The 23,866-nt window shown below is 46.7% G+C and overlaps 1 protein-coding gene across 9 annotated transcripts in view; it reads left to right on the top strand.

The window, feature by feature from the left end:
• The first annotated feature begins 292 nt into the window (after positions 1-292).
• Positions 293-23,866, top strand: part of CYRIA (CYFIP related Rac1 interactor A) — a 192,758-nt gene continuing 169,184 nt past the window's right edge. For 3 of the 9 annotated variants that reach the window (XM_063915367.1, XM_063915372.1, XM_063915366.1), the window contains exon 1: positions 294-482. The gene's annotated coding sequence lies outside the window, so the exon portion shown is untranslated. Of the gene's footprint in view, positions 483-799; positions 901-4,803; positions 4,858-6,583; positions 6,715-23,866 lie in introns of those variants that run through there. The other 6 variants (XM_063915374.1, XM_063915368.1, XM_063915369.1 and 3 more) reach the window with 5 other exon arrangements.

Here is a 23,866-nt window from a genome sequence, read left to right on the forward strand (position 1 = left end):
AAAATGTAGTTAGGTAAAAAAAAAAAAGTTTATTTGCTTTAACAGTTGTGATCTGAATGGCTGGCTCTGGCCATCGGGTGGAATATCAACCCTGTAAACAGTGCTGGCTGCTTAATTGGCGGCATTCTAGCAGAGCTATGTGAAAGCAAATAGATTTATTACGGAATCAGGTGTCTATGAGCTGACATCACTCCTGGTGCTCAAATGTCTGCAAAACATGATTAGTGACAGCACAGCTGCTTCCTGCAGCACCGAATCTCCCTAGCAACCCGTGACGCGGGGCCTAGCATCTCCGCCCACCATCCCTCCCTCACTGCGCAGGCGCACAGCACCTATCGGTCCGGCGTGTGTGTGTGGTGGGGGAAGAGTTGGTGGCCATCACTGCGCATGTGCAGCAGCTCTCCGATCTCACACACACACACATACAGCAACGGCGGTAGCAGTATCGGCAACGACAGGAAGGACGGAGCTGTGCCTGAGCAGTAAGTACCGGCGTGTGTACGAGTGTCACTCCCCGGGTTTTCCCGTATCATCCCGCTTGTCCCCACTCCCAAGTTGTGTGCTTCCGCGCACCGTGTGTAGTAGTTCGCCGGGGGCAACGCATCATGGATGCTTCCACTGCTCCACCCACATATAGGGCTCTGCTTCCCACCAGCCAGGGGCTGCCTAGTGCAGGGCATTCCAGGGGTTAATGATCAAAACCTTGTTATCTGACCCTCTAAAATAGACCCCCTTCCATCTTGAATAGTACCCCCCCCCCCCTCCTACTTATCTAGGACAGCACCACCCATATCTAAACCATCAGTCTTCAATATCCCCATGCTTCATGTACAGCACTATGGTATATGCTGGTGCTTTCCAAGATGAGTCTCATTAAGGGATGACCCAAAAAATTTTGTTGTAAGTATTAAGTGTTATTATTTGTGCAACATAAAACTGTAATCTGCATTCAGAGCATAGAGAGATATGTCCCTGCATTCAGAGCATAGAGCGATATGTCAGGCTGATACAATGTTGCCAGTCCTCTTTAAATGTGAAGTCATACCGCCATCCTGTTCATTAAAATGGTGATGACGCCAGAATTGTCCTAAGGGTCTGATCAAACCTGGATCTTCACCGGCATACTGCACCAAATCCTGAATTTGCTGCATCCCTTATTCCTAACATTGCCTTATATGAGCATCCTCTTTCCACCCCTTTATCTGTTCATCAGTAATCTCATATCATACTCTACATAACGGGTCTACAACCTGTGACCCTCCAGCTGCTGTGGAACTACACATCCCAGCATGCCCTGCCACAGTTTTGCTATTAAGGCATGCTAAAACTGAGGCAGGGCATGCTGTGATGTGTAGTTCCACAGCAGCTGGAGGGCCGCAGGTTGAAGACCCGTGCTCTCCATACATTCTACGTTTCTACCTCTCGCCTGTCCCTCATCCGTAGCTCCGTCATGTGTAAGACACCTGATAAATACGTATGTGATCTGTTTCATGTCTCTCCCCGCGCTCCCCATCTGGCCTGTTCCTCCGGTGTCATGTTTGCGTTGGTCTTTCCATTGTTTTAGTTATAGCTCCTAGGCTGTGTTTGGATTTCACAGTAACATCCTATTTAAGTACAAAGTGTCCAGCTAACTAACATTGATTTCCACCCCCTGCTTGCTCTCTGTGGAAGGAACAACCGGTTGTGCTGTCATTTCTGCCAGGTACCTTCTGATTCGGCAAACCCACTCCTCTCTGTACTTTTCATATGTGATCCATCTAGTAATTATGGTACGTCCGCTGCATTTTGCTGTTCTTTTAGGCTGCATCAAATTTGCAGCTGAGGTAATTGTGCTCCCCGATTATTTGCTCTCTGTGGAAGGAACAACCGGTTGTGCTGTAATTTCTGCCAGGTACCTTCTGATTCGGCAAACCCACTCCTCTCTGTACTTTTCATATGTGATCCATCTAGTAATTATGGAACATCCGCTGCATTTTGCTGTTCTTTTAGGCTGCATCAAATTTGCAGCTGAGGTAATTGTGCTCCCCGATAGCTTTATTTTATAGGTTGCGATAACTTGTGAGGTAGTCCTTTTGCTGAATAGCTGTTAATGTATGAAAGTGATGGATCGTGCAGTGGTGTATACACGTGGAAACTACTGCAGTCACTTTTGTGTTAGGGTTATTGCTATTAATCACCATTGGTCTCAAGGAAACAAAAATGCAGAATAAGGAAGTTACAAATGTCACCTGCACAATCTAATCGAGTTACGGATTAGATTAGCAACGATTATATTTTGCAAATCACGTGTGTCTCAGAGAATGCCCATACAATTGTAGCAATGTCGCTTAATGTAACTTGTATTTTTTTCTTTTGCATTTACATGTCTGATGCACTGGGGATGATTTCTGGTTCTGTCACTTTATGTGCTCTGGGTAGTGACGGCAGATGGTGGGAGGCTGGTGACACTCCCTGTCCATTCACTGTTTTGCATTTCTGAGTGTCTATAGCGTCCTTTGTGTGTAGGGTTATATGGGGTGCACTTCTCTTTCATTTGCGGGCTAGTCAATAGATGCGTGGGTTTTGTGCTCATAACTTTATTAAAGTAAAGCTTGTAGTGTTATCCCTTTTGTGTCTGTAGATGACTCAAACGTTTAATTGCATGATGTGATGGGATGATCTGACAGTAATGCACAAATGCTGCATTTTATTAGTTGAATTACACTTCATTTCAGAGTGATAAGGGCTCCCAATGGGGATTTGAATCTTAGGCACATAATCATTTCTTAATTTGAAAACTGGTGCCCACGTCTGCAGTGGAATACTTGTTGTTTCAAAAATAGTGTGATACACAAATGTGCTAATCCCCCCCCCCATCCATTATAATGCTTCTATGCATGTCATAATAGGAAGGCATTATGTCAGCTGTCTGCATCTGTGGATCATGTCTCTCCTACTGAATAATCAATTGGATCTGCTCTGTAGCTGAAGTTCTTTTCTCTTTTGTTCCACTTGTCAAAAGTTTGATTGCAAACTGTGCCTGAAAGATCCTGGCTCGCTGGGCAAAAACATTCCAGACTCTAAACTTTGGGGCCACCTAGGGGGCAGAGCAGTGGCAAAGTAGTTATTATTGCTGCCTTACAGCTCTGGAGTGTTAGGTCCTTAGTGGGAACTGAACCCATCTGTGAGGAGTTTGTATGTCCTTCCCGTGTTTGCGTGGGCTTCCTTCATGTGACTCTGGTTTCCCCTCACAGTCCAAAAGTATGAAATATTATTCTTAGTGAAGAGGAGTGCTTGTGATAGGGAATATAGATTGTAAGCTCCACTGGGGCAGGGACTGAAACTCTATAAAGCGCTGTGGAATATGTGTGCTCTATGTAAATAACTGTGGATATTAATAGTATGATACTGCGGTCCAACTTTTTGTGTTGTCATTATCAGCCGTGAGTGGAGTGATACTGGGTAGAAGTTGCCTGACCCTTGTGGGTGGGATGTACAGAAGAAAAAATCCGGGCAAAAATCCGAAACAGCTGTTTTTCTCCGGAAGTTGACCACTTTTCCCATATGTACTAAGTTCAGGTATGCGATAAGTTCCGGAGCGTGGCCCAGTGGGTAACAGCATCTTTATGTGGCGTTACCCAATATTGGTACTTTTCGATACCAGACCCCCCCCCGGATACCTCCCAGCAACCCCTCTTCCCACATACTCTCAACCGCAGCTGGTTCGTTCGGCTGCACACTCCTGGGTGCTAAACCTGGAAGTCCTTCTATCACACAAGACCGCTCTTATCAGGAGAGCAGCCCTTTGTGATTTTAATTGCACTGCCAAGTACGCACTGGCGTAATTAATGTAGGTATGTACACGATAATTGGCGGGATATATCGCGAATGCAATGCTTAGTATATCCCGCCTAATATTTATTTTATCATTAAGTAGAGGCCTTGTTGCACCTTTTACTCACAGATCAGGATGGATTAATTTATATGGAGTGACAAAACTTCTTATAAAATTTTGCAATCTGTTTTAAAGGACTCTAGGTCCTCTTTGTTTTGAATAAATCATTATTTGTGCCTCTTTAACAGTTTGTTTAGATGAACACTGATGATGTTGTAAACCATACATAGGTAAAGCAACAGTTACTATATTAAGATGAGTCAGAGACTGTTTTCACAGGTAATGAGCTTGGAGTAGTTTGTTTGTTTTAAAATACGTTCCGTGATGTCAAATGTGCTTTTATTAGTTATACGATGTACGTCATTTTTGCAGAGATACTACCAGAGTCCACAACCTCATGACTCCAGTTATATTGTGTATATTATATCCTCCTGTCTATAGCTGCACCAGAATCTGCTTGGCTCGCTAGAAAAATGTGTCCACCGCTGCTGTATTTGGCCATGCGGAGACTATAAATCCGCTTGCGCAACAAGTGGATCTCTGGCAGCTGTTAAACAAGACCTGTGTTTGAAATATAGAACTTTTTTAAAATATAAAACAAACTAAATATAACTATACAGAGTGCATCGTGTAGGAAAAGCGCTGAGTCTCTTGTGTATTCCTTTGATTCCATCTGGTTTATTATGTTGCTGTGTATGGATCGGTTTTTTTTTTTCTTTTTTAATTCACCTGAGTTTATTCATCCAAACGCGGAGGAGATTTATCAAAGCTTGGAGAGAGAGAAAGTACCATCTAATCCACTTCTGTCATTTTTAAAACACAGCCTGTAAAATGAGAGAAGCTGATTGGTTGGTACTTTATCTCTCGCCACTTTATCTCTTTGCTTTAGTGATTTCTCAGTTTCGCTAAATGGAGGCTTTCCGTTGTAGGGGAGGGACAAGGCCAGGATCGCACTCGGAGGACGGAGATTTCGCGGCCTCTAGGTATGTCAGCTGTCCGATGGCGTAACAGGTTCCTGCTGCATTACCTTATTAGAGCTATCGCTGCTGCTTCTTTGTAGGCATCAGCGATAGTCCCTCCAACCACATCTGAATGAGGGCCACAGTGCGGAGGCATCAAATTAGACCCATCTTCCTTCTCATAGTGATAATGAAAAGGTCCCTCATAAACCTTTCACATGGCAAAAATAACCCGGTATCGGCACGGCATATTGCCCGGTCGACACGGGTCAGTGTGCGATGTGTAAGGGCTAAAACACACGAGACGGCTGGCGCCGCCCGGCAAAAACCCGGCCGGCTTTTAACCGCTGCCGTGATGCAAAGACACATTGAGCGCAATGTGTCCTTACACACGGCACGGTCCCGGCTCGGCTGCCGGGTTGCAGCCGGAACTATCCACTGGAAGGTCCGGCTGCCGGGCCGTCTTTGCAGTCAGTGAACCGTGTGTGTGAAGGGGAGCTTTCACACACAACGGTTTTTTCCCAAGCCGTGTCTAATGCTGCGCATGCGCACAGCATCACACACGGCTCAAAGCCGTCCTGTGTGAGAGACTCTGCCGGTTTCTCCCGGATGGCATAAAGCCGGACAAAGTTTGTCCGGCTTTTTGCCATCCGGGAAAAACCGGAGTGTGTGTTATAGCCCTAAGGGTCCTTGGAGAATTCCCGGGTCGCCTGACTCGGTAATTCAACCCGGGTAATAAGAAGGGTTATTCCCGATTTGAATACCGGGTCACTGGCAGCGTAAACGGATTCCCGGGTCGATGCAACCCGGGACCCGTTTACTACATAGGGAGAGGCGGCGCGGAGATGAGCTCATTTCCCAGCGCCGCCGCTGCCGGCTCCGACCCCCGCTGTGTATGGCAACCGACGGCATTGGAGATCTGAAAGGGGTATAAGTCTCAACAATATCACTTTGTTTGCCCTTAATGTAATCTCCAGATGTTTTACTATAGTAAGTCCCACTACAACAGACTGTTCCATGGATCTATCACCCATTCTGTCGTCGCCTGAATTGCGTGTTGGCATACATATATTTGTATATAAATAGCGACCCTTGAGTTTACTGGAATATTGTATATCTGAAATAAAAACAATAGAATGTCTATACATGCAGTAATATAGGAGAAGATTTATCAAACCATCTAAAGTGGAGCAAAGGAGATGTTACACATAGCAACCAATCACATTCCAGCTATGCTTCATTTAGCACATTCTTTAGAATGATGGCTAGGTTCTATTTGGTTGCTACAGTTCTCACTTCATTTGTCCTCTTTAGAAGGTTTGATAAATGTACACCAGAATCTTAGATGTCAATTCTTGAATTTCCTGTTAAAATCATGTCAACATATGCTCTTACATGAGGGGCCCTGTGGGATAGCTGTTTATAAACATTGTGGGTATGGGTTATTAGGCCGACATGTACTAGGTCGACATAGGTTTTTAGACTTTTATTTGGTGTAGTTTTCTTTGTAAAGTGACAGGGAACCCCATTTAGTGCACAGTGTCCCCTCGCTGCGCTCGTCACAGGTTACCGTTCCCAGTTGTAGTCCGCGTGGATCGTCAAGTATGAAAGTCCAAAAAATGAAGAAAAAAAAATGTAAAAAACTCATGTCAACCTGTTGACCTAGTACATGTCGACCTATTGACCATGTCGACCTTCAGTTGTTGACCTAATGACTGTCGACCTAACGACCGTATCCCACTTTATGTAGTGCCAACATATTCCATTGTGCTTTACAATTGGGAACAAGACAAGACTATGTGGTGAGAGATAGAGAAAGAAGTAAGAGGACCTCGCTTGCAAGCAACAGTTTATAGGGAACTAGGAGTTTGATAAATAAAGGTAAGTGCTTCACGTTTGAAATTGGCTTAGCCAAATTGCAGGGGTTCTTGGTGGGCTATATGATCTATGCATGGAGCCAGCAGGATGTGCAAGCATAGAAAAGGAACATGTGTAAGTTTTGTGTGAACTGTGTAGAGGTTTAGTAGGTGAAGCGATCAAAATACCAGCAGCCGGATCCCAGTGGGCGGATTTCCAACACATTCCGGAGATAAGTACCGGGGTTTGGCTATGAAGGTGGTGGCGGCTAGGGTAATGCCGTGGTGGGGCGGGGCTGCTAGGGTTAGTTTGTGAGATAGGAGGTTAGGCTGCAGGAGGTGGGAGGTTACGGATTAGGGTAGAGCTAGGGTAAAAATACCACAGGGCTTGACAAATTTTTCTAAAATCTAGGAGCCAGGATAGAAGTGTAGAAGACTACCACGACCACCCCACCCAACATAACTGAGCAGTCGTGTCCCCCCCCCCCCCCCCCCCCAAGCAGCCCAGCTTCTCACAGCGACATTGCTGTACAGCTTCCTCCCGTGCAAACAACAACCCTACCACGGCCACATTAATGATCAGCTAACCACCCCACCAGGGCCACTGATCCCCAAAGCCACACAACTAAGGGCTACCCCCAGGCAACCACCCCTCTGCAGCCAACCCTAGGGCAAACAATCAGTCCCCCCTGTGGCCACATCACTACACCCTCCGAATCTGCAAACCTCTGCCACGCATAGACCCACTTACCGGAGAGCTCGATGCAGCCAAAGTTTGGAGACATCAGATAGCACAGGCTGGGACGTACCCTCCTGTGAATGAAATGGCTGCCGCTGTACAGGCACGCCCGTAAATCTCCACTGGGGCTGATGAGGCTCTGCTTCCTCATTCCCTACTTAACCTGGTCACCAAGCAGCAAAATCTAGGGCTGTGGTGACCTGGCCCCCGGGATGTGTTGATGTGTCAGGATCCCGCTGCCGGGACTTTGTACCCAACCCGTTTAGTAGAATATCTTATTGAAGTTATGTAAGTGGTTCTGGATTTTCATAAGCTTACCTGAAGAGCTGAGTTTTCAAGGTTTGGAAACTAGTAGAAAGCCTTGTTGTGCAAGCGAGGGCACAGAGTGGGTGCAGCCCAAAAAGGTCAAGAGTGTTGTTGAGAGACACAGATATTGGGCAGAATGGAGGGGTTGAACTGGGAAAAAGTCTTATATGTACTGTAAGCAGAAATATTGTATATTGGATTAGGTAAAATAAGGCAACTGTTGTAAGGATCAGCAGAGCAGCAGCAGAACATTTTGTGAGGAAGAATAGTCTCTAGATTAAAAAATAGATTGTATGGGTGAAAGCCTGTTTGGAGAAAGACCAGTAAGTAGTCTATAGTCAATGAGGCTCATTCAGGTGCGGCCGCAAAGCGGCTATTGTACGCATATCACTCAATGTTTTCTTACTATGCATGCGTCTGAGCTGCAGTGCGCACGTGCAGCGAGTGAATTGCGATGGCGGTTGCTCTGAGGAATAAGTCGCAAAGTGAGTGACAGGAAAGCAGCTTTTGGGGGAGTAACGGGGAGTGGTTGGGAAAATGCAGGTGTGTCATGGCTGTTCAGACGCTGTTTTGTTGGCGTGCATAAATTAGCAGTGCGATCTTACTTGCTGCTGGAGAGCCCTCGGCATAACTGGGGAGCAGCTCAGCCTGCGTGTCTACAGAGGCACTCAGACTCTGCGACATGTCCCGATTTGCCACGATGGTAGCGATGTATCAGCAGTTGTACACTGTCGCACGGAAATGATGAGACTGCAGTGGCTTATGCTCAGGCTAGCTTCTGCCCACAGCATTTAATCACAATTGCATACGGCAAAAGAGAACGGCAGCAGCAAGAACAACCGCACCTGAATGAGCCTCAACGAGTGCATGAATCGGAGACGAACCAGATCTGCAGGCAGCTTGGAGACGAGGTGAAAGTCAGAAGCCTCTAGAATAGATAGATTAGGGTTACCCCGTGCAGTACGCCCATCTATGCTTTTCGTATAGTTCTTTGCTCACCCACATGCCAGCTGATGACCTCAGCCACTGAGCTACTCTTCATTATTACTAACTCTACTTTATTTTACACAACATTTCAGGGACTCTTGGTTGCGTGAAACACTAGAGCATCCCACAGTAACCGTATCCGGACAGGAGGTTGCTGACCTCATTACCCCTTCTAGTTTTATTCTATTCTTTTTCACAGTGATGAAGCTCACATTACACGCTGGCTATCGGCGGATTCAGTTCTTTTGTCTTAGAAGAGACCTGTTATTGAGGTAGTATTGAATCCTGACAAAGGAAGAAAGCGAATATAATGGATCGGCCAGTGCTGTGTTATCATTTGTCTCTTTTTATCTGTCATTGACCAGGCGGTCATATGGTTTACTTGTGTGATTTCACTTTGGTCTCCCAAACTACAGAAGATAAGGTGCATATGGTTGGTCCCCGTCTCTTGGTAGTTTATTTGTTCACTAGTGTTTGCCCACGGCTTCACTCGCGTGGATGTCTTCTGAAAAAGTGCTTAAGCTGTCCCTAGAAGTTTATCTCTCCAGAAAAATGTATATTTCTAAACATATAGGGGGGTCATTCCGACCCGATCGCACCCTGCTGTTTTTCAAAGCGCAGCGATCAGGTCACTACTACGCATGCACCGCAATGCGCAGGTGGGTCGTACGGGTACAAAGCAGATCGTTGCTGTGCGATGGATTTAATGAAGAATCCATTCGCACAGCTGATCGCAAGGAGATTGGCAGGAAGAGGGCGTTTGGGTGGCAACTGACCGTTTTCTGGGAGTGTTTGGAAAAACGCAGGCGTGTCCAAGTATTTGCAGGGCGGGTGTCTGATGTCAATTCCGGGACCTGACAGGCTGAAGTGATCGCAAGGGCCGAGTAAGTTCTGAGGTACTCAGAAACTGCACAAACTATTTTTGTACCGCTCGGCTGCACATGCGATCGCACCCTTGCACAGCAAATATACACTCCCCAGTGGGCGGCGACACTGCGTTTGCACGGCTGAAAAAAGTAGCTAGCGAGCGATCAACTCGGAATGACCCCCCATAGTCATTTTGGACTTGAGCAGACTGCACGCGCCAAGTGTCAAGCGTCTGGTTTTTCCTTAATTGCTCGTTTCCCTGATGTCACTTCCAGATAATACGCACAGATGTGTATTCTCCCCTCGAGTCACGTTAAACAGCCCTTCTAGTTGTGAGTGAGTTTACTATCGTTGGGTGTCTTTTAGTGCCTTTTTCCCCTGAAAATGTGTCTTATCACAGCGCTATGCAAATATAAATTAATAATATTCTCTATGGCGGTGATTCAGTTATTTGAGGGAATTAGCTCCCATCTAAAGTAGCCGGTAATTAATTCAATTGTTTGTGCAACCAACTCCAAGATGGTGGTGAAGGCTGCACTCTGGCGCCGTAATGCATGGCATTAGCCCCGTTAAGCGGCTTTATTGTGCTAAGCGCCTGGCGAGCTACAGTTGCGATATGCCCTGCAGTCACCACCAGCACCAAAGCCCTACTTTCTGTTCACACATCTGGAGGGTGTGAGCAGAAATCTGCGATACGTGCATGATCACCCAAAACCATTGTATCGCTCCCGCCCATAAGAGATACTTTCATGCTGAGACTTGTAGTGCCACACATAAAAAAGAGAAAATGCAGGTGCACACTAAACACTAAGAACACAGTCAATCGGAACTATTCTAATAACCTGCAATTTAGCAAAGAGTAACATTGAGGTTCTTTAGCATAATTTTTGGTCAAAAAAATATCTGCCCACCTACCACGGGTCCAGTACTATGGACTTCAACAAATATTGTGCAGTTATTTTGGGTTGGTTTGGGGGCTTTACTTGGCAGCATTTATAAAATAAATAGCAATTCTTATTGGATTAATTAAGGTTTATATGGAGAGAAAAAACCCAGTATTTTTTTTATTAAGACACATTGGATTGGTCCATCCCTGGTTTAAACATATATTGCTCTCTTGAGTGCACATGGACATTTAAAAAAAAAAAAAAAAACAGTCTATAGTCATTGCCCAAATCTTTAAAATTATTTTTTTTACAGTGGAAGAGGCCTTTATATCGGTCATGACCCCATTATTCCAATTAGCAGAGAGGCATCAATATCCTAAATATGACCAGACTTCCCCTTCCTTTTCAGAACTCATTCCTTTCTTCCTAATTTCAGAGCAATTATCTGCATTATAGCTGAAGTATGCGTGTGGTTTTTGTCACCACAATGATGCAGCAAGTCACCCGTAATGTGTAGCTATGATCCCAGTGGTGGAGGATCTAAGGGGCGGCTTATGAAAGCTTGGCGAGAGATAAAGTACAAAACAACAAGCTTGTTACTGTCATTTTTCAAACACTGCCTGTAATAGACAGCTGATTGGTTCTTTATCTCTCCTCTCATAATATCTTATGGTTGCATGGGTTTCCTTTGGGTACACCCCAGAAACATACTGGTACGTTAATGTAACCAAGTGTGTATGAGGGTGTCGTATGGAATTTAGGATAAGATCCCTCACTTTGATTGTAAGCTTCAGTGGCGCAGGGACTGATGTGAATGACAAGCAGCCTCTGTGTGGAATTTCCCTATTGGTGGCGCTATATAAACGATAATACTAATGGCTGTGGTCCATGTTAGAACCTTTGGGGGTAATTCAGACCTGATTGCTGCTGTGCGTTCTCGCACAGCGGGCGATCAGGTCCAAACCGCATGCGTATGCACCGCAATGCGCAGGCGCGTCACATGGGTACAAAGCGGATCGCCACTCAGCGATGGGTTTGTACGAAGGATCCATTCACATGAGCAATCGCAAGGAGATTGACAGGAAGAGGGCGTTTGTGGGTGTCCAAGTGTTTGCAGGGAGGGTTCCTGACGTCATTTCCAGTCCTGGACAGGCTGATGTGATCGCAGCGGCTGAGTAAGTCCTGAGTTGTGCAGAGACTGCACAAAATCAGTTGTACAGCTCTGCTACACATGTGTTCACACACTTGCACAGCTAAAATACACTCCCCCTGTAGGTGGTGACTATCTGATCACAGCAGTGCAAAAATTGCTTGCTAGCGATCAGGTCTGAATTAGGCACTCTGTTGTAGATGTATTAACCTGGAGAAGACATAAGGTGGTGATATGTGAAAGGTGATGAAGGCACCAGCCAATCGGCTCCAATATGTAAATTAACAGTTAGGATCTGATTGGCTGTTGCCTTTATCACCTTGCATTTATCACTGGTTTATCACTTCCTTATACCTTCTCCAGGTTAATACATCTGCCCCTCTATCTGCTCTGGACAATTGTGCTAAAAAACTTACATTGATTCGCCCCCAAAATACATTGAGGATTATGTAATAGGTTCCAAGATTACGGACCCTGGTGTGATTTATATTATAATCTAAATTTCTGCAGCGGGGTACACTGGTATTCCACAGGGAATAACATCGGAGTGTAGAGTTGGATTTTGATCCAAGGCACCAACAGGCTAAAGCTTTGACTGTTCCCAGGATGCACTGCACCCCCACCTCTTCAGCCCCGCCTCCAGGCACTGGAGCTCAGTTTGTAAGAGGGGGGCTGCGCTAGGCAGCCCTGAAAAGGACTTTTTATGAAGACTTCATGGGCCGCAGCACTTTTCATTCTGACATGCTCTGTTGCAGCTCCATCACCTCCCTCAGCGGCGCTGCATACTCCCGCGGCCTGGTTCCCGGGTACTTGCAGCGAAGACGTACCGGTTTCTAGGCACACCACCGCTGCAGCTCTCCTGGATCGCATGGCTGCGTGACAGGGAGGAGGTGGACTCTCATGTTGCCTGTGTACTGGTATCTTGTACTCTGCCTGTCACCACTGTCACCTCACTGAAGGAACCGACAGATAAGTGTGTGGATGGATGCCTGAAGTCACTTACCGATGCTGTGCATAGACCCACTATGGCAGCCTCTTTGGCTGCAAAAGCTATTGAAGCATGGGTTCAGGCAATTGAGGATGAGCTACCTCTAAATTTTTCTGATACTGCCAGACAATATCTGTCGTAAATTACAACAGCCTCTCACTATATTCAGGAGGCGTCCTCTGATTCAGGGGTCATGGCGGCCAAGGCATCTGTGACGTCTATCCTAGCTTGCCGGATTCTGTGGTTGAGGTCCTGAAAAGTGGACCTGGACTCTAAAAAAACAAAAAAACAAACAAACCTTGGAGGTGCTTTTATTCAAGGGAGACATACTATTTTGGGAGGATCTGAACAAGATTGTGACAGACTTGGGAGAAACGCAGTCTTGGCCGTCGCCAAGTACTAATCCTTCTACCCAGAAGGCTAAGAGTACAACTTCTCGTTCCTTTCGACTTCCAAGTAAAGCAAAAGGTCAGGTGTACCCGAGACCGTATCGTACTTCCAAAACCCAAAACTAAACAGTCCTGGGCGGCCCCTCAGCCTGCTTCCAAACAAGACAAGCCTGCTGCATGATGGGGCGGGCCTCCCCCTGGGGAACCCCAGAGTGGGACTCTGCGGTTCGCCCAGGCCTGGTTAAAGACCACTTCAGACGCCTGGGTGCAGGAAATTTTCTCTCACAGGTACGCAGTCTTTTTCAAGAGACGTCCACCTCGCCAGTTCTGTTCAACAGTTATCCCCTTGGATCCGTTGAAAGTGTAAGCTCTACACTTGGTTGTACAATCTCTCCTGGAAACAGTAGTGGTAGTGCTGGTTCCTCTGTCTTTGAGAGGCAGGGAATACTATTTGACCCTGTTTCTACTTCCGAAACCAAATGGGTCTTTCTGGCCTATCCTCAACCTCAAATCATTGAACAAGTTTGTGAGAGTGTCAAAATTCCGTATGGAAACCCTGCGCTCTATTGTGCTGGTTATGGAACCCGAGGACTATATGGTATCCCTGGACATACAGGATGCTTACCTGTACATACCTATTGCCATTTCGCATCAGCAATATCTGCGGTTTGCTATTGGCAACCTTCATTTTTCAATTCCAGACTCTGCCATTTGGACTGGCCACGGCACCTCGGATTTTTACCAAGGTCATGGCTGTGATGACGGCTTTCCTCTGTCGTCAGGTTATCAGGATCCTGCAGTATCTGGACGACTTACTGATTCTCGTGAACTCCCAAGATGTCCTCCTCCAGTCAACTGGATATGTCGGTCCAATTCCTACAAGCCCACAGGTGGCTCATCAATTGGAAGAAGTCCTCGCTGGTCCCTGCTTGGAGCATGGAGCACCTGGGGGTGCTGCCGGACACACACAGCCAAAGACTGTTTCTGTCTCCCGAGAAGGTCCTGAAACTTCAGGACAAGATCAGATGCTTCCTCTCTCGCCAGAGTGTGTCGATACACTCGGCGATGCAAGTACTAGGCCTCACGGTGTCTGCTTTTGACATGGTAGAGTACGCTCAATTACACTCCTGCCCTCTGCAGAGGTTAATCCTTTCCAAATGGGACAGCCTACCTCATCGGATCAGGTCGCAAATGATCTCCTTGACTCCGGTGGTACGTCGGTCACTGAGCTGGTGGCTACAGGACCAACAGTTGAGCAGGTGCCATCCCTACTGGATCTCCAACAGGGTCCTCCTAACAACAGACGCCAGTTTGCGGGGTTGGAGCAACACTCTCTCCAGGGACGGTGGACCAGGGAGGAATCTCTCCTCCCGATAAACATTCTGGAATTGCGGGCAGTGTTCAATGCGTTGACACTGGCCCTGCCTCTGGTACAGAACAGGTCTGTTCAAATACAATCAGACAACGCCACCACAGTGGCGTACATAAATCATCAAGGCGGTACTCGAAGCCAAATGGCAATAATGGAAGTGTCAAAAATCCTCCAATGGGCGGAACGCCATCTGCCAGCCATATCGGTAGTGTTCATTCCGGAAGTCTTCAACTGGGAAGCGGACTTCCTCAGTCGTCAGGACATGTACGCCGGAGAGTGGAGTCTTCATCAAGAAGTCTTTCAACTCCTAGTAGACAAGTGGGGCCTACCAGATGTAGACCTGATGGCATCTCGACACAATCACAAGGTTCCGGTCTTCGGAGCAAGAACAAGGGATCTTCCAGCAGCGTTCATGGACGCACTGGAATTCCATGGAACTTTCAGCTGCCATACGTGCTCCCTCCAGTGTCACTCCTACCCAGGGTAATACGGAAGTTCAAGCATGAAGGGGGGTTATTCCGACCTGATCGCGTTCTAACTATTTTTTGCAGCGCTGCGATCCGGTCAAAACTCGGCAAAACTGTGTATGCACCGCAATGTGCAGGCGCATTGTACGGGTACAAAGCGGATCGGTGCTGGGTGATGGATTTAACGAAGAATCCATTCGCACAGCCGATCGCAAAAAGATTGACAGGAAGAGGGCGTTTATGGGTGTCAACTGACCGTTTTCAGGGAGTGGTTGGAAAAATGCAGGTGTGTCCAAGCATTTGCAGGGCGGGTGTCTGACGCCAATTCCGGGACCGGACAGGCTGAAGTGATCGCAGCAGTCCCTTGTCCTGTCGTGAGAATGTGGTTCTATGTGACTAACATCTACCGTCTCTTACCTGCTACTGCATTGGACTGGTTAACAAAACTGAGCTCCAGTGCCTGGAGGCGAGGCTATAGAGGAGGCGGTGCAGTGCATCCTGGGAACAGTCAAAGATATAGCCTGCTGGTGCCTCGGATCAAGATCCAACTCTACACCCTGATACTATTCCCTGTGGAATCCAGTGCACCTCGCAGAAAGAGATTTAACAATAGCAAGGCTACCATAAATCAATCTCTCTCTCTCTCTCTCTCTCTCTCTCTCTCTCTCTCTCTCTCTCTCTCTCTCTCTCTCTCTCTCTCTCTCTCTCTCTCTCTCTCAATATCTAATCTCATTATTGTGAAGTGCTTTTTGTTTCTGGTGCTAGAACATAATCTGAGCTTGTATAACGTACTCCTACACAATTTTGCGATTAACTGTCTGGGTTTGTTGTAATTATTCAGAAGTATCAATGGGATGTGTGTTTTGTTTTTTTAGTGCTTCTCTTGCTACCTTGATTCACCTACATGAATAATAAAATCTAATCAGGAGATTAAGGTTTACAATATTATTGTCAGTGCGGGAATAATGATTTGTTTTTCTCTGGGATTGGTGCCAATTTGCTGGTTTATTTTCAATGAGATATATAATCTGATAATTTGTAATAGTGCAAGTGTTCTCACCACCGGAATAAGTGGCGGCTGGTACTACACATAAGGACAGAATGTCTGCATGGGGGGCACAGTATGTTTCATGTATAATTTGTCTGAGTGTAAACGTTAGAGAGTGTAATTTCGTCAACTTCATGCTGGGTGCAGGTTGGTGGGTCTGGTCTTGTTGGCATGAAAAGTGATATTACCAGTACCACAACTGCCGCGTTCATCCTGTCTTCTTTAGCCATTATAGGGTTGATTCAATTAAATGCGATGTGCATTTATTACATTACGGAATGGCACATCCCAATGACGCCCTACATCGCTGGTTTCTATTTGCTCCCATAGAGGTGTATACAGAAATCCCTAATGAGGCAGCGCCTTAGAGGGTACCATATGTGGCAAAATGATGCACATCGTTCCTGCAAATTCCTGGTAATTGAATCTTCGCAACATTGAACTTCTGCTTTCCTTATATCTGCATTTTATCAATGGGGCAGATGTATTAACCTGGAGAAGGCATAAGGAAGTGATAAACCAGTGATATGTGCAAGGTGATAACGTACCAGCCAATCAGCTCCAATACGTAAATTAACAGTTAGGAGGTGATTGGCTCGTGCGTTATCACCTTGCATTTATCACTGGTTTATCACTACCTTATGCCATCTCCAGGTTAATACATCTGCCCCAGTGTACCTTGTGGACCTTATGATGCATCTCTGACACATTCTGCGCCTCTAAATTACATTTTCTCTGACGTCCTAGTGGATGCTGGGAACTCCGTAAGGACCATGAGGAATAGACGGGCTCCGCAGGAGACTGGGCACTCTAAAAGAAAGATTAGGTACTATCTGGGGTGCACTGGCTCCTCCCTCTATGCCCCTCCTCCAGACCTCAGTTAGATTTCTGTGCCCGGCCGAGCTGGATGCACACTAGGGGCTCTCCTGAGCTCCTAGAAAGAAAGTATATGTTAGGTTTTTTTTTTACAGTGAGACCTGCTGGCAACAGGCTCACTGCAACGAGGGACTAAGGGGAGAAGAAGCGAACCTACCTGCTTGCAGCTAGCTTGGGCTTCTTAGGCTACTGGACACCATTAGCTCCAGAGGGATCGACCGCAGGACCCGTCCTTGGTGTTCGTTCCCGGAGCCGCGCCGCCGTCCCCTTTACAGAGCCAGAAGCATGAAGATGGTCCGGAAAATCGGCGGCAGAAGACTTCAGTCTTCACCAAGGTAGCGCACAGCACTGCAGCTGTGCGCCATTGCTCCTCATACACACTTCACACTCCGGTCACTGAGGGTGCAGGGCGCTGGGGGGGGGCGCCCTGAGCAGCAATAAAAACACCTTGGCTGGCAAAATAATCACAATATATAGCCCCAGAGGCTATATATGTGATAATTACCCCTGCCAGAATCCATAAAAAAGCGGGAGAAAAGTCCGCGAAAAAGGGGCGGAGCTATCTCCCTCGGCACACTGGCGCCATTTTCTCTTCACAGTGTAACTGGAAGACAGCTCCCCAGACTCTCCCCTGTAGTTTTCAGGCTCAAAGGGTTAAAAAGAGAGTGGGGGCACTAAATTTAGGCGCAATATTGTTTATACAAGCAGCTATTGGGGAAAATTCACTCAGTGATAGTGTTTATCCCTACATTATATAGCGCTCTGGTGTGTGCTGGCATACTCTCTCTCTGTCTCCCCAAAGGGCTGTGTGGGGTCCCGTCCTCAGTCAGAGCATTCCCTGTGTGTGTGCGGTGTGTCGGTACGGCTGTGTCGACATGTTTGATGAGGTTTATGTTGAGGCGGAGCAGATGCCGATAAATGGGATGTCGCCCCCTGTGGGCCGACACCAGAGTGGATGGATAGGTGGAAGGTATTAACCGACAGTGTCAACTCCTTACATAAAAGGCTGGATGACGTAACAGCTATGGGACAGCCGGATTCTCAGCCCGCGCCTGCCCAGGCGTCTCAAAGGCCATCAGGGGCTCAAAAACGCCCGCTCCCTCAGATGGCAGACACAGATGTCGACACGGAGTCTGACTCCAGTGTCGACGAGGTTGAGACATATACACAATCCACTAGGAACATGCGTTACATGATCCCGTCAATAAAAAATGTGTTACACATTTCTGACATTAACCCAAGTACCACTAAAAAAAGGGTTTTATGTTTGGGGAGAAAAAGCAGGCAGTGTTTTGTTCCCCCATCCAATGAGTGAATGAAGTGTGAAAAAGCGTGGGTTCCCCCGATAAGAAACTGATAATTTCTAAAAAGTTACTGATGGCGTACCTTTTCCCGCCAGAGGATAAGTTACGCTGGGAGATATCCCCTAGGGTGGATAAGGCGCTCACACGTTTGTCAAAAAAGGTGGCACTGCCGTCTTAGGATACGGCCACTTTGAAGGTACCTGCTGGTAAAAAGCGGGAGGCTATCCTGAGGTCTGTATTTACACACTCAGGTACTAGACTGAGACCTGCAGATAGTGCTGCTGCAGCGTGGTCTGTAACCCTGTCAAACAGGGATACTATTTTGCGAACATAAGACGTCGTCTTATATATGAGGGATGCACAGAGGGATATTTTGCCGGCTGGCATCCAGAATTAATGCAATGTCCATTCTGTCAGGAGGGTATTAGAGACCCGACACTGGACAGGTGATGCTGACTTTAAAAGGCACATAGAGCCTTATAAGGGTGAGGAATTGTTTGGGGATGGTCTCTGGGACCTCGTATCCACAGCAACAGCTGGGAAGAAATTTTTTTTACCTCCGGTTTCCTCACAGCCTAAGAAAGCACTGTATTATCAGGTACAGTCCTTTCGGCTTCAGAAAAGCAAGCGGGTCAAAGGCGCTTCCTTTCTGCACAGAGACGAGGGAAGAGGGAAAAAGCTGCACCAGTCAGCCAGTTCCCAGAATCAAAATTCTTCCCCCGCTTCCACAGTCCACCGCATGACGCGGGGGCTCCACAGGCGTAGCCAGGTACGGTGGGGGGCCGCCTCAAAAATTTCAGCGATCAGTGGGCTCGCTCACAGGTGGATCCCTGGATCCTTCAAGTAGTATCTCAGGGGTACAGGCTGGAATTCGAGGCGTCTCCCCTCCGCCGTTTCCTCAAATCTGCCTTGCCGACAACTCCCTCAGGCAGGGAGGCTGTGCTAGAGGCAATTCACAAGCTGTATTCCCAGCAGGTGATATTCAAGGTGCCCCTACTTCAACAAGGACGGGGTTACTATTCCACACTGTTTATGGTACCGAAACCGATTCGGTGAGACCCATTTTAAATTTGAAGTCCTTGAACACATACATAAAAAAATTCAAGTTCAAGATGGAATCGCTCAGGGCGGTTATTGCAAGCCTGGAGGAGGGGGATTACATGGTATCCCTGGACATCAAGGATGCTTACCTACATGTCCCCATTTACCATCCTCACCAGGAGTACCTCAGATTTGTGGTACAGGATTGCCATTACCAATTCCAAACACTGCCGTTTGGACTGTCCACGGCACCGAGGGTCTTTACCAAGGTAATGGCAGAAATGATGATACTCCTTCGAAAAAAGGGAGTTTTTAATTATCCCGTACTTGGACGATCTCCTTATAAAGGCGAGGTCCATGGAGCAGTTGTTGGTCGGAGTAGCACTATCTCGGGAAGTGCTACATCAGCACGGATGGATTCTATACATTCCAAAGTCACAGCTGGTTCCTACCACACACCTGCTGTTCCTGGGGATGGTTCTGGACACAGAACAGAAAAAAGTGTTTCTCCCGCAGGAGAAAGCCAAGGAGCTGTCATCTCTAGTCAGAGACCTCCTGAAACCAAAACAGGTATCGGTGCATCACTGCACACGAGTCCTGGGAAAAATGGTAGCTTCTTACGAAGCAAAATTCCATTCGGCAGGTTCCATGCAAGAACCTTTCAGTGGGACCTCTTGGACAAGTGGTCGGAATCGCATCTTCAGATGCATCGGCTGATAACCCTGTCTCCAAGGACCAGGGTATCTCTACTGTGGTGGCTGCAGAGTGCTCATCTTCAAGAGGGCCGCTGATTCGGCATACAGGACTGGGTCCTGGTAACCACGGATGCCAGCCTTCGAGGCTGGGGGGCAGTCACACAGGGAAGAAATTTCCAAGGACTTTGGTCAAGTCAGGAGTCGTCCCTACACATAAATATTCTGGAACTGAGGGCCATTTACAATGCCCTAAGTCTGGCAAGGCCTCTGCTTCAAAACCAGCCGGTACTGATCCAATCAGACAACATCACGGCAGTCGCCCATGTAAACCGACAGGGCGGCACAAGAAGCAGGATGGCGATGGCAGAAGCCACAAGGATTCTCCGATGGGCGGAAAATCACGTCTTAGCACTGTCAGCAGTGTTCATTCCGGGAGTGGACAACTGGGAAGCAGACTTCCTCAGCAGACACGACCGACACCCGGGAGAGTGGGGACTTCATCCAGAAGTCTTCCAACTGTTGGTAAACCGTTGGGAAAGGCCACAGGTGGACATGATGGCGTCCCGCCTAAACAAAAAACTAGATATTGCGCCAGGTCAAGGGACCCTCAGGCAATAGCTGTGGACGGTCTAGTGACACCGTGGGTGTACCAGTCGGTTTATGTATTCCCTCCTCTGCCTCTCATACCAAAGGTACTGAGAATAATAAGAAAACGAGGAGTAAGAACGATACTCGTGGTTCCGGATGGGCCAAGAAGAGCTTGGTACCCAGAACTTCAAGAAATAATATCAGAGGACCCATGGCCTCTACCGCTCAGACAGGATCTGCTACAGCAGGGGCCCTGTCTGTTCCAAGACTTACCGCGGCTGCGTTGGACGGCATGGCGGTTGAATTCCGGATCCTAAAGCAAAAGGGCATTCCGGAGGAAGTCATTCCTACGCTGATAAAAGCCAGGAAAGAAGTAACCGCAAACCATTATCACCGTATTTGGCGAAAATATGTTGCGTGGTGTGAGGCCAGGAAGGCCCCAACAGAGGAATTTCAGCTGGGTCGTTTTCTGCACTTCCTACAGTCAGGAGTGACTATGGGCCTAAAATTGGGTTCCATTAAGGTCCAGATTTCGGCTCTGTCGATTTTCTTCCAGAAAGAACTGGCTTCACTGCCTGGAGTTCAGACATTTGTAAAGGGAGTGCTACATATTCAGGCCCTTTTTTGTGCCTTCTGTGGCACCTTGGGATCTCAACGTGGTGTTGAGTTTCTTAAAATCACATTGGTTTGAGCCACTTAAAACTGTGGATTTGAAATATCTCACGTGGAAAGTGGTCATGTTATTGGCCTTGGCTTCGGCCAGGCGTGTGTCAGAATTGGCGGCTTTGTCATGTAAAAGCCCTTATCTGATTTTCCATATGGATAGGGCAGAATTGAGGACTCGTCCCCAGTTTCTCCCTAAGGTGGTATCCGCTTTTCACTTGAACCAACCTATTGTAGTGCCTGCGGCTACTAGGGACTTGGAAGATTCCAAGTTACTGGACGTAGTCAGGGCCTTAAAAATTTATATTTCCAGGACGGCTGGAGTCAGGAAAACTGACTAGTTTTTTTTTATCCTGTAGGCACCCAACAAAATAGGTGCTCCTGCTTCTAAGCAGACTATTGCTCGCTGAATTTGTAGCACAATTCAGCTGGAGCATTCTGCTGCTGGATTGCCGCATCCTAAATCAGTAACAGCCCATTCCACGAGGAAAGTGGGCTCATCTTGGGCGGCTGCCCGAGGGGTCTCGGCTTTACAACTTGCCGAGCTGCAACTTGGTCAGGGGCAAACACGTTTGCTAAATTCTACAAATTTGATACCCTGGCTGAGGAGGACCTTGAGTTCTCTCATTCGGTGCTGCAGAGTCATCCGCACTCTCCCGCCCGTTTGGGAGCTTTGGTATAATCCCCATGGTCCTTTCGGAGTTCCCAGCATCCACTAGGACGTCAGAGAAAATAAGATTTTACTCACCGGTAAATCTATTTCTCGTAGTCCGTAGTGGATGCTGGGCGCCCATCCCAAGTGCGGATTGTCTGCAATAATTGTATATAGTTAGTTATTGCCTAACTAAAGGGTTATTGTTGAGCCATCTGTTGAGAGGCTCAGTTATATTTCATACTGTTAACTGGGTATAGTATCACGAGTTATACGGTGTGGCTGGTATGAGTCTTACCCGGGATTCAAAATCCTTCCTTATTGTGTCAGCTCTTTCGGGCACAGTATCCTAACTGAGGTCTGGAGGAGGGGCATAGAGGGAGGAGCCAGTGCACACCAGATAGTACCTAATCTTTCTTTTAGAGTGCCCAGTCTCCTGCGGAGCCCGTCTATTCCACATGGTCCTTACGGAGTTCCCAGCATCCACTACGGACTACGAGAAATAGATTTACCGGTGAGTAAATCTTATTTTAAACTTCACATTTCACACAAAGCAAATCCTGTTTATACCCTTCTATAAGAAAGTACTGGGTTAAGTACAAAAGCCATATAAAAGCTGTGAATCCAATCTACTGTGGTTGACCACATGTGAAAACACTTCCTGCATTTGTGTAACCAAAGTGAAATGAGACCGTCTGTTTGAGGTTTGCATTCTGTTGTGCAGTAGTTTTTATGGGGCTAATGCGGTGTTGGGATCAAAGCAGAAAAAGGAGCAATTTACACCTTAGAAAACCCGTGCTGCACTCCAGGTGGGGCAAGTTATACATTAGCAGACAGATGGGTGACTGTTGCACCTGCAGGCCGCTGTGTCCTGCACTGGGGAAAGGTTGGGAGGGCACTTTTTCACTGTGGCTCTGTATGGCACTGAAGAGAGAGAGTCTGGCGATGTGTGCGCTTTTGCTGCCAACCACCCAGCATTCCCGTTCCGTCACAGGGGAGGAACCCAGAAATTGTGTGGCACACTGATGGGTTCTGACAATGTATGCCCAGCATTACTCTGTACCAGCTCCCTAAAATGTACAAGCAACAGGCAAATATTTATCGAAATATTATGTAAAATAAATAAATAATATATATATATATATATATATATATATATATATATATATATATATATATATATATATATATATATTGTAAAGTTGTTCCTTTCTGTGCAGAACCATTTTAACAGAGTGATCTGCCTGACTTGTTACAGTGTATTTCTGTTGGAGTGTATTACTTTCCAAGCTGTGATGCTTTTTAATAAGCGCTTTCTTTTTAATTATATGGACAGTACAGGTGATAGTAAGACCAGCAATTAGAACACCAGTCTCCTTTCATATACCTCAGATGCTGGCTTTCGGGAAAGCCTGGTACTGTTGGCAAGGCTTTATTGTTGTCACCTGTGTTTTCCATGTTTTCTTCAGAAATATGAAGTTACATTGTCATATGCTTTGCGTACAGGTGCTGCAGGTAGCAAAAGTTGAGGAGTTAATAAAGGTTTAGAGTAAAGCAAGCTTGATTCATGGTATGTATGTCTCATACACAATTGGTGGAGAGGGAGAAAGTTCCTCATTTACATTGATGGGTTTTCTTTCCTGGGTCTCTTGCAGGGTCTGCAACAAGCGTTTTGTTTTAGGCGGATTCCCGAGATTGTGTTTTTCAGCAGAGGTATCCGATGCATTGGTTGAAATTCCAGGAAACTCCTGATTTAAGTGATTGTGCTATTTGCCAAGTGATTTCAGTGATGCAGCACATGTTATTTGTAATGCTGTCAGATCCTGGTTACAGATGTTCATCTTCTCATCACATGTTTTTCCCGCCAACTCATTAAGTCCGTTAAATATGAGAAAAGTTGCAAAAATTACTAATTACTAAAACTGTTGATGAAACGCGTTTCGCGGAGAAAGAGTTTAACCAATCCAGTGTTCATATACAGTTGTTACTGTTCTTCTAATGTCACATTTTAAGGGATTTTTTTAGTTTATGTATCGGTGGCGTTTTGAAAAGCAATTTGCTCCCAACTGTTTAAATCCACTAACTGGGATACAGTGGTGGGAATACACAGAGGACCTAGGGGTCTGTTTACTAAGCCTTGGATGGAGATAAAGTACCA

The sequence above is a fragment of the Pseudophryne corroboree genome, chromosome 4 (genome assembly GCF_028390025.1).
Source record: "Pseudophryne corroboree isolate aPseCor3 chromosome 4, aPseCor3.hap2, whole genome shotgun sequence".
NCBI classification, from domain to species: domain Eukaryota; kingdom Metazoa; phylum Chordata; class Amphibia; order Anura; family Myobatrachidae; genus Pseudophryne; species Pseudophryne corroboree.